General features: G+C 45.4%; 1 non-coding gene across 1 annotated transcript in view; it reads right to left on the reverse strand.

Annotated features, from left to right (window-relative positions):
- The window catches only part of LOC123767992 (uncharacterized), a 41,535-nt gene extending 25,664 nt beyond the window's left edge, over nt 1-15,871 (reverse strand). Inside the window, exons 1-2 of the transcript XR_011223168.1 lie at nt 15,823-15,871; nt 13,283-13,622 (exon numbers count right to left, since the gene is read on the reverse strand). This is a non-coding gene — a transcript (uncharacterized protein). The remainder of the gene's footprint in view (nt 1-13,282; nt 13,623-15,822) is intronic.
- Between the last annotated feature and the right edge of the window lie 1,353 nt (nt 15,872-17,224).

The raw sequence follows: 17,224 nt of genomic DNA on the forward strand, positions 1-17,224 counted from the left end.
CCCCTAACTGGTTCCCCTCACTGGTTCCCCTTACTGGTTCCCCTTACTGATTCCCCTTACTGGTTCCCTTTACTGGTTCTCCTAACTGGTTCCCCTTACTGGTTCCCCTTACTGGTTCCCCTTACTGGTTCCCCTCACTGGTTCCCCTTACTGGTTCCCCTTACTGGTTCCCCTCGCTGGTTGCCCTTACTGGTTCCCCTTACTGGTTCCCCTCACTGGTTCCCCTTACTGGTTCCCCTCACTGGTTTCCCCTAACTGGTTCCCCTTACTGGTTCCCCTTACTGGTTCCCCTCACTGGTTCCCCTAACTGGTTCCCCTTACTGGTTCCCCTCGCTGGTTCCCCTAACTGGTTCCCCTTACTGGTTCCCCTAACTGGTTCCCCTCACTGGTTCATATATTAATATTTTGCCAGGTACTTTGAGAAGGGACACTGGTCTGTAATTTTCACTTTGAGTTGGGGATTTTCCTGGTTAAGGGATTAATCTGATTTGTGGCCCTTTTGAAGTATATAGGAAAATAGTTCAGACACAAGAGCTGCATTTTAATATTCTTATATATTGATGGATTGCAGTTACTGGTAGATTGGTTAATGCTATTTTATTTATTCTGCTATTGCCTGGTGCCTTGTTCTTTAAATTTCTAAGTTAGTTTTACCTCTGCAATAGTTATGTGCTTCATAAGGTGACATGCACTCCTTGTGAATGTTTCATGGTCTATTGTTCGCGTTGGAAGTAATGTTGCAGTTCTGTTATTGACTAGAGTTGTTATGTATCTTTCTTTGATGAGGGGAAAAGTTTACATTTTTTGGGGGGAGTGAAGGAGGGCAGAAGGAAAAAGTGTGGGGAGAGTAAAGATGCGATGATAGATGCAGAGTGGAGGAGAAGAGGTATGGAAAACGGAAAGGGAAGGAGGGGCCAGAAAGATGGAAACCTGGTTACCTTGAGGTTACCTTGAGGTGCTTCCGGGGCTTAGTGTCCCCGCGGCCCGGTCGTCGACCAGGCCTCCTAGTTGCTGGACTGATCAACCAGGCTGTTAGACGCGGCCTGAGTGAGGTCCAGTTTTCATCCATCTTCGTTGTGGCTCTTCATCCATTTTTGTGTATGTACTTCACCCACATCCACTTGCCCCTCCCATACTCATCCCACTTCCCATCCCCCACACACCCACACCCTGCCCCTCGTCCCTCCCACCCACACCCATGAGTGGGCGGGAGTCGGGTGGGCGGGCTGGGAGTGACAATCTGGACTTCTCACTCCTCTCCTTCACGAGTAAATCGACACTACACAAGACTCGCTCCACCATCACCCCCCCCCCCATCCCCCCTCTCCCCAATTCATTCTCCTTAACCTTCCTCCCATTTTCCTTCTTCCTCCTCTTCCTCTACTTCTTCATCTTCCTCTCGAAATAAAACAATGTTCCATAGTGAAAATACAGAAAATACAGAATTGTCGGTAATTGGGAGGGAAGAATGGAGGAAAAGAAGTGGTAGAGGAAAATAGAGAGGGGGGGGGTGGAAGGTATATTGTGAAGCAAATGCAAACCGGAGGGAATAGGGCTCTGTGGCTCAACAGGACCTCAGGGCTAGAGGATGGAATACACTTAGTCTCTCTCTCTCTCTCTCTCTCCTATACTTTAGCTAGAATAGAAGCATCACAATACTGTACCGAACTGCCCTTCGGATCACTGAACCACTCACTATCCCTGTCTGTAAATATATTCATAGATATTCCATCCCATACCTGGAGGATAGGATGGTATGGGATGGAAGAAGAAAGGGTAAAAGCTACATCCTACACCTTTTCCTCTTTTCTCACGGAGTGCCTATTAATATATTTATTTTAGACAAATGTTATTCAGACTTCCATCCTATCCTTCCCCATCCCAACCTCCTGAGACTAACCAATCCTTAACTATCCTCATCCAGCCCCCCTCTGCTTCCTATTCCTCCACAAATCACTCAATTTCCACATCCTCGTCTACCCATTTTCTCACGAAGGCAGGGAGCCGTGTCGCCATGGCTCAATTGCCAACGAGGCATTTAGTGGTGCCTCCACAGGTGCTAAATTCCCGTGATTAGTGAGCAGAATTTGGTACTTTTTTGCAAGGTGTGAGCGTCTCAAGTCCGTAATCCCGTTTTCGTTGAAGGGGAAACTCGCGAGGAAGTTGGCGGGGGGGGGGGGGGATGTTACGATATTATATTTGTTTGATTTTTTGTTAGGAAGTATTGCTCTTTTTATCGGTGTTGTTGTTTTTGTTGCTGGTGTTGTTGACGAGGTAATGCAAGTGTTGGAACTTTGCCAGACCTTTACCTTGTGATGCACAATATTTTTTATCGGGTCTACTTCTTCCTTTTCTTATTTTCTTCCGCTTTCATTTGTATAAAATTTCCAACATTACACTATTACAGTTTCATTTTAGCTTTGACCCATAAACATTCCTCAACTAGCAGCTTTGACCGCTTCAAATACCTTCAGTTCCTGCTGTATTCCTCTAACATCTCTAATTCCTCTAACATTCCTAAGATGGGAGGCATCTCCCGTCACGCAGGGTGCAGTCGCACCTCCACAGATCTCCAGTATCATCTATTGATAATGGTAATGGCTCAAAGGGGCCACCACTTACGGGCTATTCATGCCCGTGCCACCTTTTGGGTGGCTTAATCTTCATCAATCAATCTCTAACATATACAAAGTCATATGAAGAAGAAAGGGTAAAGAGAAGAAGAAGAAGAGGAGGAGAAGGAGAAAAGGCAAGAGGTCAAACAAGAAGGAGAAGAGCTACAATCCGCAATACTCCCGCCTTGGAGTCGCTCAGTGATGTTTGTAAACAAGTCCAGTTAGCATCTATGCTATTTACACGAGGAATGATAGCACCCATACCGCAAGGTGACGCCACCAGTGGAAATAGTTCTCAAGTAGAGGAGAGAAGAGGAGGAGGAGGAGGAGAGCGAGAGAGAATATATATATATATATATATATATATATATATATATATATATATATATATATATATATATATATATATATATGTATATATATATGTATATATATATGTATATATATATGTATATATATATGTATATATATATGTATATATATATGTATATATATATATGTATATATATGTATATATATGTATATATATATGTATATATATATGTATATATATATGTATATATATATGTATATATATATGTATATATGTATATATATATATATATATATATATATATATATATATATATATATATATAATAAAACATAATGTTAATAATAAAGCAAATATTATGCATTAAGTTGTGTAACTTAACACTAACTGCGAACATTTCCTCCCCCCGACCCCTCTCTCCTCCAACTGGTGGGGGGGGATGGGGGGGGGCGTGTAACCCAGAGGAAAACTCGCTCACGCTCCCCACCAATCGCCGGAAGATCGCGCCGCGAAAGGATTTAGTCATGTAATCGCCCTTAACGACCGACTACATTCCCTACCCCGCCGATGTAGAGGTCGCTGGCACCAGTTTACCGCCCAAAACTGTCCCCCAGCTCTGTGGGGGACTCGAACCCGCCTCGGCTTAAGCAGGCCAAGTTTATACATTAACTAAACATTACATATATTATTATTGTTATAATTATTATGCATATTTTTGGAATACATCTGATTTGAGAGTTATATATGTACTGATATATATCGTAGGTGATGTGCTATACTCCGTAGCACATCACTGGCTGCTATATTTTTCACTACTCTTGCAGATGATAGATTATCGTCAACTTACACTCTTAATATGGTAATTATTGGAATATATATTAGTTTTCTTGCCTAGTCTTAAGAATGAGCGATATACTGGGTGCTTTCGTGAAGTAGCCATCAGTTGGGGTTTCTAGGACAATTAACTTCACTGAAGTTATCTACATTCATTTTCAGTCCAGAAAAAGTTAATGTACAATCATCTACATAGGGGCTATGATCACACTGCCTCAAGGTACAATCGCCTCTAGGGATTGTTTGCGACACCCTGGAAGATTAGGTTGCTTAAATTTAAATGGCGTGGACAAGATTCCCATTCAAAGTCTCTTAAGGTTACACCATAATAATGCCAGACACTGTCAAGTGTTCCATCATTACCCAAGGTGTCAACAGTATGCTCGCTCACGGTCGAGACTCGTCTTCCATTTTGCGGAACATTTTTTGTGTTCCGTGTATAAGAACACCAGACTTATAGAGCCCACCAAGAGGGCTGTTGGCCCATACTAGTTGAGTCTCGTTTAAATCTCCCATTCTAGTAGATCTGAATGGCTCTTTTTACTAGTAAAATGAACCTGTTATTTAACTGTTTTCCTGGAGGGGCTTTTCTCGTCTCTCCACAATAATTGTTGTTAAGATCTTCCCAACGACTGAGAGCGAGGACCTATAGTGTTCTAGAGATCTCTTGTCTCTTGAGACACTTACAACCCTGGACTGTTTCAAGATTAGTGGTCAGCTTTGCTGGTCAATAGAATTGACGACTTATATTGAATTTTGTAACTAGCTCATCAAGATTGTAACTTGCTTAGGTAAATGAATTGTGGGGTTCAGTCCCTGAGCCCATGGCAACTGCCGTAATAAATATACAGACTAAAAATCTATAATGATAGGGGAGATGGCCGCAGTAAACGAATAAATGAAGATGATGGATAGAGAGAGAGAGAGAGAGAGAGAGAGAGAGAGAGAGAGAGAGAGAGAGAGAGAGAGAGAGAGAGAGAGAGAGAGAGAGAGAGAGAGAGAGAGAGAGAGAGAGAAATGGTCAATAGAAGCGGAAGAGTATATGCAAATCTTTAATGGATATTTGGACTTACACAGTTTAGTCCTAGGACCTTGATGTTACTCGTCTATATGAAACATTTACGACTGTATTGTAACATTGCAGTAATATAACTGATAATTGGCAAAGAAAGGAAGATTATTTCTTTAATTCCCCCAAGGCACAAATCAATATCCCATTTTTTGCATTTTTCACATGGTTTCTTGAAATGTTATAGAAAATTTTGTTTCAATTCGTTCTTCATTTATAGCGATTTTTATGGGCAGCAAATTTAATTTTTTTTAGCGTTGATCTCGTGATTTGCCTTTGCAGACTCTTTTGTGAATATGCACATGTTGGTGTTTCAAAACTTTACATGTAAAAATATTATAATTAATATTAATAAGGAAAAACAAAATTGCCCCGACAGCAAATGAGAAACTCTGCCCATTCAGCTACTAGCGTCCGAGCAGACCTGCTTGGGGTTAGCGACCATGTCAGATCACGCGGCTATTGTCCAACGTTTTAACTTGTATGAGACAAAATGCTTGAGTTAATGAGAGTAATCTTGAGCGCTTGGTGGCGGAGATCAAAGAGAGACCCGGGACCGTGGCGCGTATTTATGCTCGCTTATATTTCAAGACTTATTAAATGTTTCTCATAATTGTTGGGAAACTCGGGCTCTGTTTATGAGATTATCTTAAACTCGTGTCGAATAGATCAGTGAATTGGATAATCGCAGAAGGGAGTAATTATGAAGGTTTCTGTGTGATTGGAGAGAGAGAAAAGAGAGAGAGAAAGAGAGAGAGAGAGAGAGAGAGAGAGAGAGAGAGAGAGAGAGAGAGAGAGAGAGAGAGAGAGAGAGAGAGAGAGAGAGAGAGAGAGAGAGAGAGAGAGAGAGACAGACAGAGGAGAGACACAAAGGTTGAGAGATAGATAATTGAAGTTGATTCCTAATGATGCATATAAAAGACTTATGAAATAAATGGGTCTCTCTAGGAGCAGGTTTCAACTCAGTTGAGGTAGGATTACAGCTCTTGCTTGCAGTTTCACTAGGTACTTCAATCGACAGCCCTAATGAACCTTAGTCTTAGTTAAACAAATAAAAGATAGAGTGAGAGAATATCAAGATACGACTGAAGACAGCTACAAAACACATACACACACAGGCGGGACCAAAGAGCCAAAGCTCAACCCCCGGAAGCACAAATAGGTGAGTACACACACACACACACACACACACACACACACACACCCTCTATCTCTGTGCACACACACATCGCGCGCGTGTGTGCACACACACATCGCGCGCGTGTGTGTGCACACAGACAAACATAGAACTATACCGCGCCATCACAGCATCATCTGGCCATCTCGCTGGATGCTGCAAATTGATCTCCACCAAAATCCGTTAGGATTTTACCCGCGCCAGCTGACAGGTCGCCAACCGCACCAAACTCTCTTCTTCCCAGAATTAAGTCCTTTTAATCCACAAACTTTGATAGCAAGATCATGAAAGGTAAACAAAAGTAAGGAGCACTTCAAGCATCTGGGCGAAAATGAATTACCTGCTGATTTGGCTGCTACTTTTTAGTTTACTTTTAAGAAAAAAAGTGAATAAAAAAGGTGGATTCAAGTCGCTCCGAAGGTGGGGATGATGGAGGGCGCCTGCTGGGGTGTCCAGACATCGGCATCTGAGCGAAGTTTAATGTCGAGTCAACTCATTCGAATCCCATTGGGAGGAGTCACAAAACGTCCCGGACGGTTTCCATTAGGCAGTGTTCCCGTTCGTAAATAATCGTCGTCGAGCGGCAAATGATGGAGGAAGCTGAGGAGGAGGAGGAGTGGGAGGAGGAAGAGGAAGAGGAGGAGAAGAAGGAGGTAGAAGAAAGGCTGGGAAACAAAGATCAAGAAAATATGTTTTCTGCGCCTCTTCCTACACTTCTGTTATTCTTCTTCTACCTCTGCTCACTTTCCTTTTCCTCTACCTATCCTGCCGCTCCTCCTCTTCTCCAGCACTCCTTCCACCACTTCCGCTAACTTTTCAACAAGTTCTAACTTGCGTCAATAAAATAATTGTGGCGTCTGTTTCCGGTTGTCACCTGGAGAGAGAGAGAGAGAGAGAGAAAGAGAGAGAGAGAGAGAGAGAGAGAGAGAGAGAGAGAGAGAGAGAGAGAGAGAGAGAGAGAGAGAGAGAGAGAGAGAGAAAGAGAGAGAGAGAGAGACAGGAGAGACAGGAGAGACAATATTAGTGAGGTAGCGAGTCCTTGAAGCTCAAGACGGCGCCCTTGGCAACTGTTTCAATCCTGAACGAAAGGACACCGAGATGAAAAATGTTGCAGAAACACTTTGCACCCTGTCGTTTTGAAAAGGAAAGGTCAACCACGCTTCCCTGCAAGCCGGAAAGCGTGTCTGTTCTGTAATTGCCACTCTGCCACCCGTGCTGTCACTCAATATCCCTTCTGAGTCCGTCCCTCGACACTCAGCATGCACTCTTCCTGTCAGCCACCCACCGTGTGCTACTCTGGCACCAAGCGTCCACACACTTGACTCTTGACATCAACTTTGTCTTCCAACATTTACTCTGACTTTATCTGTGACTCTCAGCATCCATTAAGCATCTCACACACACACACACACACACACAATGGGGCCGACCCCGACCCCCTTATGGCCAAAATAATGGGAAGAATTGTCACGAGAAGACTACATGAATATATTTAAGAAAAAACTTTGTGTCAAGTCCCATAATGGGGTTTAATAACAAAATAACCCAACTCATGGACTGAAACGTCGTCACCTTCACTTTATTTCATATGTGTGAGTTGGGTTATTAGTTTCAGTCGCTTATTCTCTTCATAAGAACGTAATAAATAAGGAGTCTGCTGCAGGCATATTGGTTTGTTAGAGACAGCTCTTATTTATATCAAACCACAGCATTTTTTATAGTTATTACATCGATGTTTGAAACACGTTTCCGTCTATGATATTAATTGGTAATTTGTTCCGCAAATCTGAGAACTATTTCCGAAACCGTGTTTACTTATTTTTATTAATCAATTTAAACTTATTTAATATAAATAGATTTATAGTCTTAATTAGAGGGAGGTTCCTAATGCCTGAGATTAACTTACACATAATTTTCTGTATTCAAACATAATTTGCATACATTTTATCGGATTCCATAATCCAAATGGGGTTGCACACGGCTTAGATAAATTTGTTGCATTTGTTGCAATTTGCATTAGAGAGTTTATTACTAATGTTTGTAGACATGAATCCTGTTTGTCTCATGTCTAACCTTCAAGCACTGACGTCTTGGTTTTAGATGCCTTCTAAATCAATTCTCAAACACATTTTACAATTATCACATCACACTACACTCACACCACTATACTCCATCTCATCACCTCACATCACTGTACGCCACCCCATACCACTCACACCCACTCTCCACACCACACACCCCACCCCCCACTATCCCACCCCACGCCACCACCACACTCCACACCCCACCACCACTCCACACCCTACCACCACACTCCACACCCCACCACCACTCCACACCCCACCACCACACTCCACCACCACCCTACACCCCATAACCACACACCTCACCACCACACACACCCCCATTACTCCACACCCCACCACCACACCCCCCCCCCCACTACCCCACACCACCACCCCACACCATTAACCACCACTCGACCCTCATCACAACCACTGGCCTCACTGTGAACCTAGTTCCACCTTCTTTTGTTTCCCTCATTTCCAGCAACAATAAATACAGAAACGAGAGCTTTGAAGATATGTAAAATACCTTCAGCCCTAAGTGGGTAAAAATGTTTCTTGTTATTCAGAGAATCTTTCTCCGACCGTTGGGGAGGAGGAGGAAGATGGGGAGGATTAATTGGAGATGAAGAGAGAGAGACAGAGAGAGGGATTAGAAAGATATATAGAATGAGGAATAGGAGATGAAGGGGGGGAGTACTCGACAAACTATTTATACTTTATATACAAAATGTATGAGCTAAAATTGGAAAATCAAAGAAAACTGAAATTTTCAACGGGGTTTCTCTTCATTGTGAAGTTAAACCAACTCATCTTCAGATTTTCTTTGTAATTCAACTAACGAGCACTCGGTATACCTAATGAAATTTTGTGATGGACCAATTAAAAATTAACCTACGAATCTACTGTTCTACTGATATACACCAGACGGGTTCTAGTCCTATACGTAACGGGTTCTAGTCCTATACTTAACGGGTTCTAGTCCTATACGTAACGGGTTCTAGTCCTATACTTAACGGGTTCTAGTCCTATACTTAACGGATTCTAGTACTATACTTAACGGGTTCTAGTACTATACTTAACGGGTTCTAGTACTATACTTAACGGGTTCTAGTCCTATACTTAACGGGTTCTAGTCCTATACGTAACGGGTTCTAGTACTATACTTAACGGGTTCTAGTACTATACTTAACGGGTTCTAGTACTATACTTAACGGGTTCTAGTACTATACTTAACGGGTTCTAGTCCTATACTTAACGGGTTCTAGTCCTATACTTAACGGGTTCTAGTCCTATACTTAACGGGTTCTAGTCCTATACGTAACGGGTTCTAGTCCTATACTTAACGGGTTCTAGTCCTATACTTAACGGATTCTAGTACTATACTTAACGGGTTCTAGTCCTATACTTAACGGGTTCTAGTACTATACTTAACGGGTTCTAGTACTATACTTAACGGGTTCTAGTACTATACTTAACGGGTTCTAGTCCTATACTTAACGGGTTCTAGTCCTATACTTAACGGGTTCTAGTCCTATACTTAACGGGTTCTAGTACTATACTTAACGGGTTCTAGTACTATACTTAACGGGTTCTAGTCCTATACTTAACGGGTTCTAGTACTATACTTAACGGGTTCTAGTACTATACTTAACGGGTTCTAGTACTATACTTAACGGGTTCTAGTACTATAGTTAACGGGTTCTAGTCCTATACTTAACGGGTTCTAGTACTATACTTAACGGGTTCTAGTCCTATACTTAACGGGTTCTAGTACTATACTTAACGGGTTCTAGTCCTATACTTAACTGGTTCTAGTCCTATACTTAACGGGTTCTAGTACTATACTTAACGGGTTCTAGTCCTATACTTAACGGGTTCTAGTCCTATATTTAACGGGTTCTAGTACTATACTTAACGGGTTCTAGTACTATTCAATAAACTATTCATTAACTGGCATTGTTAGAGAGTGGATGAATGTGCTTATATTATGTCTGTGGTTGTGATGGGACACTAAACATTACATGTGAGGATTGTCTCATTACTTCCGAGATTATCAAATGCTGCATTATGTTATTTGGGATGTTTGTTTACATGTAGATATTGATGTTGGGATGTAGTGATTTATTTATATAATTCAGTTATCGTAATTTTCACAAGCAAAATTTTATGGTTGTCTGGGTGTGCTACCTAAGGGGGTGGTCGAGACCCCGCCACTCGTCAGAGTAGTGATTGGGTGGGTGCAGGTTGCAAGCCACAACAACTCCCTCCCTCCTCTTTCAAGCTCTACTTTCTCTCTTTTACTCCATTCTACTGGTTCTCCATATCTCCTGCACTTTCCAGTTATCATCATTTCCTCTCCCCATTCCTCCCAGCCTGCTGTCTTTACTACCCCTTTCCTTTACCAGTTCGTTTCATTCAATTCTCTTCTGCTTTTCCACTTTCTTATCACTTCCACTGCTCCTCTTTATTACATACCTTCTCTCCCCTTCCCATACCTGCTTCCCCCACTTATATTTCACGTGTCCCAACCTGCTTTCTCAAGCTCCTCACTTCCTTATTACTTCACTTACCTATTCTGTTTCCCACATTGCTTTATCCACTCTATCCAATTGCAACCACTTCCCTCTTCACTTATTCTGTAATTTCCACTACTCTTTCCAGCCTTCTTTCCTATCTTCTGCTTCCCCAGCTCCCATGTTCGCTGCTGCTCCTCCACGCCCCCTTCTTCTAGTTATTTAGCTACAGCTTCACCATTCTTTCCTCCTCTTCTCTGGCAATTCCCCTCTTCTCTAGCTCTTCCCCTCTTCTCTGGCTCCTCCCCATCTTATCTGGTTCTTCCCCTCTTCTCTAGATCCTCTCTTCTTCTCTGGCTCCTCCTCATCTTATCTGGTTCTTCCCCTCTTCTCTAGCTCCTCTCTTCTTCTCTGGCTCCTCCCCATCTTATCTGGTTCTTCCCCTCTTCTCTAGCTCCTCTCTTCTTCTCTGGCTCCTCCTCATCTTATCTGGTTCTTCCCCTCTTCTCTGGCTCCTCCCCATCTTATCTGGTTCTTCCCCTCTTCTCTGGCTCCTCCCCATCTTATCTGGTTCTTCCCCTCTTCTCTGGCTCCTCCCCATCTTATCTGGTTCTTCCCCTCTTCTCTGGCTCTTCCTCCCATGGCTAAATTTAACACACTTCCTTCCAATTTCGTCAAGTTGAAAATACCACAGTGTGTAGTGTTCCTTCCTCAGCATGGTCAAGCACCGGGATTATCACTGTATATTTACATCCTCACAACCTCAACCATCCATCCATTAGTCAATCCACACATTCATCAAACAGTCAATCCATTCACCAGTCATTCCACACATTCATTAGTCACTCCATACAGTCATCAGTTAATCCAGATATTCGACAGTCAATCCACGCATTCATCAGCCAGTTTACATATTCATCAGTCAATCCACACATTCATCAGCCAGTCTACATATTCATCAGTCAATCCACACATTCATCAGCCAGTCTACATATTCATCAGTCAATCCACACATTCATCAGCCAGTCTACATATTCATCAGTCAATCCACACATTCATCAGCCAGTCTACATATTCATCAGTCAATCCACACATTCATCAGCCAGTCTACATATTCATCAGTCAATCCACACATTCATCAGGCACTCATCCACCCACCAATCAATGCACGTAATCTCGAGACTACCTAAACTATCCAAATATCAATGTATATAGTAATTTATAATATAAAAATCCATTTATACACACGTCCAATCAACTGTTACCCCCAATACGTCCACCCATATAGCACTCTATTCATTCATCCACTTACCCATTTATCAATAGAAGGGAAGCTAATACGTCCGTATTTCTACGTACATAACCAACACTTTGGTCCTTAAATAGCTGTCTCGGAAGAATATTTCAATGTTTAAAAAGTAAAAAAAATTGACTATTATAATTTTCCCTCAGAGAATTGTTGATCATTGGTGGAAGAGAATGTTGACCACTCAAGAGAGCTGTTTATTGATCTAGTGCGTTGCAGCGCTCAGGTTTTGTCCCGGATAAATATGGTCACTTTCCAAAGTGCAACATTATCAGTTTATTTTTGTTTAGTGAATCTATTCTGTCTGGTCGGTAGAGCGATGGTCTTGCTTCTTGCCGGGTCGGTGCTCGATCCCAGATGGTTGAAGTAGTTGGATACCGTTCCTTTCCTCCGGTCTCATATTCAAGCTCCTTGTCCTCTTCTCCCAGTTCCTTGTTATCACATCTAAGCTCCTGGTTCTCATATCTCAGCTCCTTGGCCTCATATCCCAGCTCAACATCCAATGGGCTTTTCAATGCCATCTTGTTTTAAATGCATAAAAAATGGTAACCCTTTAAATACAGCGATTCATCCACCCATCCACTGTCATTCCATTCACCCATTATACCACCCATTCAGCAATTCCGCTGTCAGTCCGTCATCAGGCTATGCTTGCCCAAGGTGCGGCCAAGACACATTCACCAATGATAACGTACTGTGTATTCAAAATCGAAATTTTCTCAAATATAAATAATTTTTATTAAATACTAGAATTAGTTGTATAGCATGGCCTAAACTTGGATAGGCTTGGTTATGTGTTTAGGCTCATTTGGCAATTATTTGCATTTGAACTACATGATGAAGCATTTACGTAGTTGGGATTCGAACAGAGGTCGTCTGTGAAGCACTGCTCAAGAAATGTTAGAACGTCAGCAGTTGAGTAGTCTGTAAAGCCTTTAACGTTCATACACTCGTTGGTTTGTTTCTCACACGGCAGGTCGTTGGTCCTCGTTAACTGTTCTATCGAAATCACATATCTATATATATATAAATCTCTCTCTCTCTCTCTCTCTCTCTCTCTCTCTCTCTCTCTCTCTCTCTCTCTCTCTCTCTCTCTCTCTCTCTCTCTCTCTCTCTCTCTCTCTCTCTCTCTCTCTCTGTGTTTGTCTCTCTCTCTCTCTTTCTCTCTCTCTCTCTCTCTCTCTCTCTCTCTCTCTCTCTCTCTCTCTCTCTCTCTCTCTGTGTTTGTCTCTCTCTCTCTCTCTCTCTCTCTCTCTCTCTCTCTCTCTCTCTCTCTCTCTCTCTCTCTCTCTCTCTCTCTGTGTTTGTCTCTCTCTCTCTCTCTGTGTTTGTCTCTCTCTCTCTCTCTCTCTCTCTCTCTCCCCAACACGTGAAACAAATACTCACCAAGAACAGCTGTGAGTGGTCTAAGAAGGAAGCGACACTGGAGGGCCCCAGGCGAGGGAGGGGTGTGTGGGGGAGAGAAGAGGGTAGTGGGGTTTGGGGGAGAGGGGCATGGGCGAGAGGAGTGTGCGGGAGCACACTCTGGGGGAGGGATGTGTGAGAAATAGCTGAGAGAGTCTGGAGGCAGAGTTCCTCTTCCAGGACCTCCTCTTGAAAAAGCTGAGGGACGTGTACTACCATCTCTGCCACACTTTGAGGCGCCCCCTGAAGCAGATCACCGCTTTAAGGGGACAGCAGCTCCCGTATACTGAAGGTGGAGAGGCTGATGATGTATTTCTGCAATCTTAGACAAACGCACAATACAACATTAGATGTGTCTCTCTGTGCAGTCCTAAGGATCACAGCAATTCGTTAAAGCACTCTACTGTCGGGAAGCGAGGCGTCGTTATAGCACGGGGATAGGCAGTGAGGCTCCTCCACGGCCAGTGAGGCTCCTCCACGGCCAGTGAGGCTCCTCCACGGCCAGTGAAGCTCCTCAACGGCCAGTGAGGCTCCTCCACGGCCAGTGAGGCTCCTCCACGGCCAGTGAGGTTCCTCCACGGCCAGTGAGGCTCCTCCACGGCCTGGGAGGCTCCTCCACGGTCAGTGAGGGTCCTCCACGGCCAGTAAGGCTCCTCCACGGCCAGTGAGGCTCCTCCACGGCCTGGGAGGCTCCTCCACGGCCAGTGAGGCTCCTCCACGGCCAGTGAGGCTCCTCCACGGCCAGTGAGGCTCCTCCACGGCCAGTGAAGCTCATCCACGGCCAGTGAGGCTCCTCCACGGCCAGTGAAGCTCCTCCACGGCCAGTGAGGTTCCTCCACGGCCAGTGAAGCTCCTCCACGGCCAGTGAAGCTCTTCAACGGCCAGTGAGGCTCCTCCACGGCCAGTGAGGCTCCTCCACGGCCTGGGAGGCTCCTCCACGGTCAGTGAGGCTCCTCCACGGCCAGTGAGGCTCCTCCACGGCCAGTGAAGCTCCTCAACAGCCAGTGAGGCTCCTCCACGGCCAGTGAAGCTCCTCAACGGCCAGTGAGGCTCCTCCACGGCCTGGGAGGCTCCTCCACGGCCAGTGAGGCTCCTCCACGGCCAGTGAGGCTCCTCCACGGCCAGTGAGGCTCCTCCACGGCCAGTGAGGCTCCTCCACGGCCAGTGAGGCTCCTCCACGGCCAGTGAGGCTCCTCCACGGCCAGTGAGGCTCCTCCACGGCCTGGGAGGCTCCTCCACGGTCAGTGAGGCTCCTCCACGGCCAGTGAGGCTCCTCCACGGCCAGGGAAGCTTCTCCACGGCCAGGGAGGCTCCTCCACGGCCAGGGAGGCTCCTCCACGGCCAGTGAGGCTCCTCCACGGCCAGTGAGGTTCCTCCATGGCCAGTAAGGCTCCTCCACGGCCAGTGACGCGCCTCCACGGCCAGGGAGACTCCTCCACGGCCAAGGAGGCTCCTCCACGGCCAGCGAGGCTCTTCCACGACCCTGGAGGAGCGCCTCCATGCACCTTCCGACAGTCGCCAACGCAATAAATCTGTAATCAGTCATTACGTCATTGCCCTTCACTTTTCCACACGAGGATAAAACTGAACTGTTCTCTATTGCTTGTGATCACAGACAAGAGTTGTTGTTCCTTAAACACTCACCACATCAGTGATTACTCTCCACACTCGCCCTACAACCCGACACACTCAACACATTCGTAACACTTCGTAACAGAGTTGTCACTTGACTGTAACGTGTAAGTGGTCGTGGGGGAGACACCCCGACACGCTGTCACACTTCGCCCGATATCATCACTTGTTTTGACGCCAAATAACACAATATGTTTATAAAATGTTTGACTGATAGTGATATGTCAACTATTATTATTTTGATATATGAAAGGTACCACAGGCACCTAAGGGCACCACGGACACCCTGGGGCACCACGGCCACCCTGGGGCTCCACGGACACCCTGGGGCACCACGGACACCCTGGGGCACCACGGACACCCTGGGGAACCACGAATACCCTGGGGCTCCACGGACACCCTGGGGCACCACGGGCACCCTGGGGCACCACGGACACCCTGGAGCACCACGGACACCCTGGGGCACCACGGACACCCTGGGGCACCACGGGCACCCTGGGGCACCACGGACACCCTGGAGCACCACGGACACCCTGGGGCACCACGGACACACTGGGGCACCACGGACACCCTGGGGCACCACAGGCACCCCAGGGCACCACAGACACCCTGGGGCACCACGGACACCCTGGAGCACCACGGACACCCTGGGGCACCACGGACACACTGGGGCACCACGGGCACCCTGGGGCACCACAGGCACCCCAGGGCACCACGGACACCCTGGGGCACCACGGACACCCTGGGGCACCACGGACACCCTGGGGCACCACGGGCACCCTGGGGCACCACAGGGCACCACGGACACCCTGGGGCACCACGGGCACCATGGAGCACCATTAGACACTACGGGAGAGGAAGGATACCCTAGGGCACTAGAGAGTATTCACCAGCACTACACTACACCCGCGCGGGCACCAGGAGTCAACTGAGGCCAGGTAGCAGCCAACACCTGTATGCTGCCCCGCTTGATGCCCCGCCTGCCCACACCCCTCCTGTGTCACCACTGGCCTGCCCTCCTGTGTCACCACTGGCCTGCCCTCCTGTGTCACCACTGGCCTGCCCTCCTGCCCGAGTCTACTCACAACTAGGTGAATACACACACACACGCACAGACACACACACACACAACAGTTGATTGACAGATGAGAGGCGGGACCAAAGAGCCAGAGCTCAGACCCCGCAAGCACAACTAAGTGAGTACACACCCACACACACACACAAACACTCACCCACACACACACATGCCGTTACCTGTGGCAGGTGACCGCAAATGACGAATCTCCCAATCCTAACTACTCAATGTGTCATCTCCCAATCCTGAGCACTCAATGTGTCACCTCAATGTGCAGAAATTAGGTCATTCGCTCCAGCATTAGATAATTGAATGTCCCAGTCATTAGGCCTTTAAACGTGCCGGTATGAGGTACCTTAAAGTTTGTAATTACCTTATCCATCATCGTGTTCTCGGGGCCATCTCCATAGTCCGTGCAAGGTTTATTAGTGCTGGCTGACACATTGCCTCGCTGTGTGACAAACTGTATTGCAAGATGGGGGATGCATCATGTGTTTGTATCACACATGATGCATGTTTGTATCATATTGACTGCTTGCTTTTGTCATAAACACAAGCTATGTAATAAACATACAGTTAGTTCATGACAAACACATACTAGCTCATGACAAATACATATTGGGTCATGACAAATACATATTGGGTCATGACAAATACATATTGGGTCATGACAAATACATATTGGGTCATGACAAATACATATTAGGTCATGACAAATATATATTAGGTCATGACAAACACATATTAGGTCATGACAAATATATATTAGGTCATGACAAACACATATTAGGTCATGACAAATACATATTGGGTCATGACAAATACATATTAGGTCATGACAAATACATATTAGGTCATGACAAATACATATTAGGTCATGACAAATACATATTAGGTCATGACAAATACATATTAGGTCATGACAAATACATATTAGGTCATGACAAATACATATTTGGTCATGACAAACACATACTAGGTCATGACATAAATAAATACTAGCTCATGACAACCACATACTCACGACATAACCACACAGCTCACGACATAAACACACAGCACACAACATAAACACACAGCTCACGACATAACCACACAGCTCACGACATAAACACACAGCACACAACATAAACACACAGCTCACGACATAACCACACAGCTCACGACATAAACACACAGCTCACGACATAAACACACAGCTCACGACATAAACACAC

Source organism: Procambarus clarkii, chromosome 58, assembly GCF_040958095.1.
Source record: "Procambarus clarkii isolate CNS0578487 chromosome 58, FALCON_Pclarkii_2.0, whole genome shotgun sequence".
Lineage (NCBI taxonomy): Eukaryota > Metazoa > Arthropoda > Malacostraca > Decapoda > Cambaridae > Procambarus > Procambarus clarkii.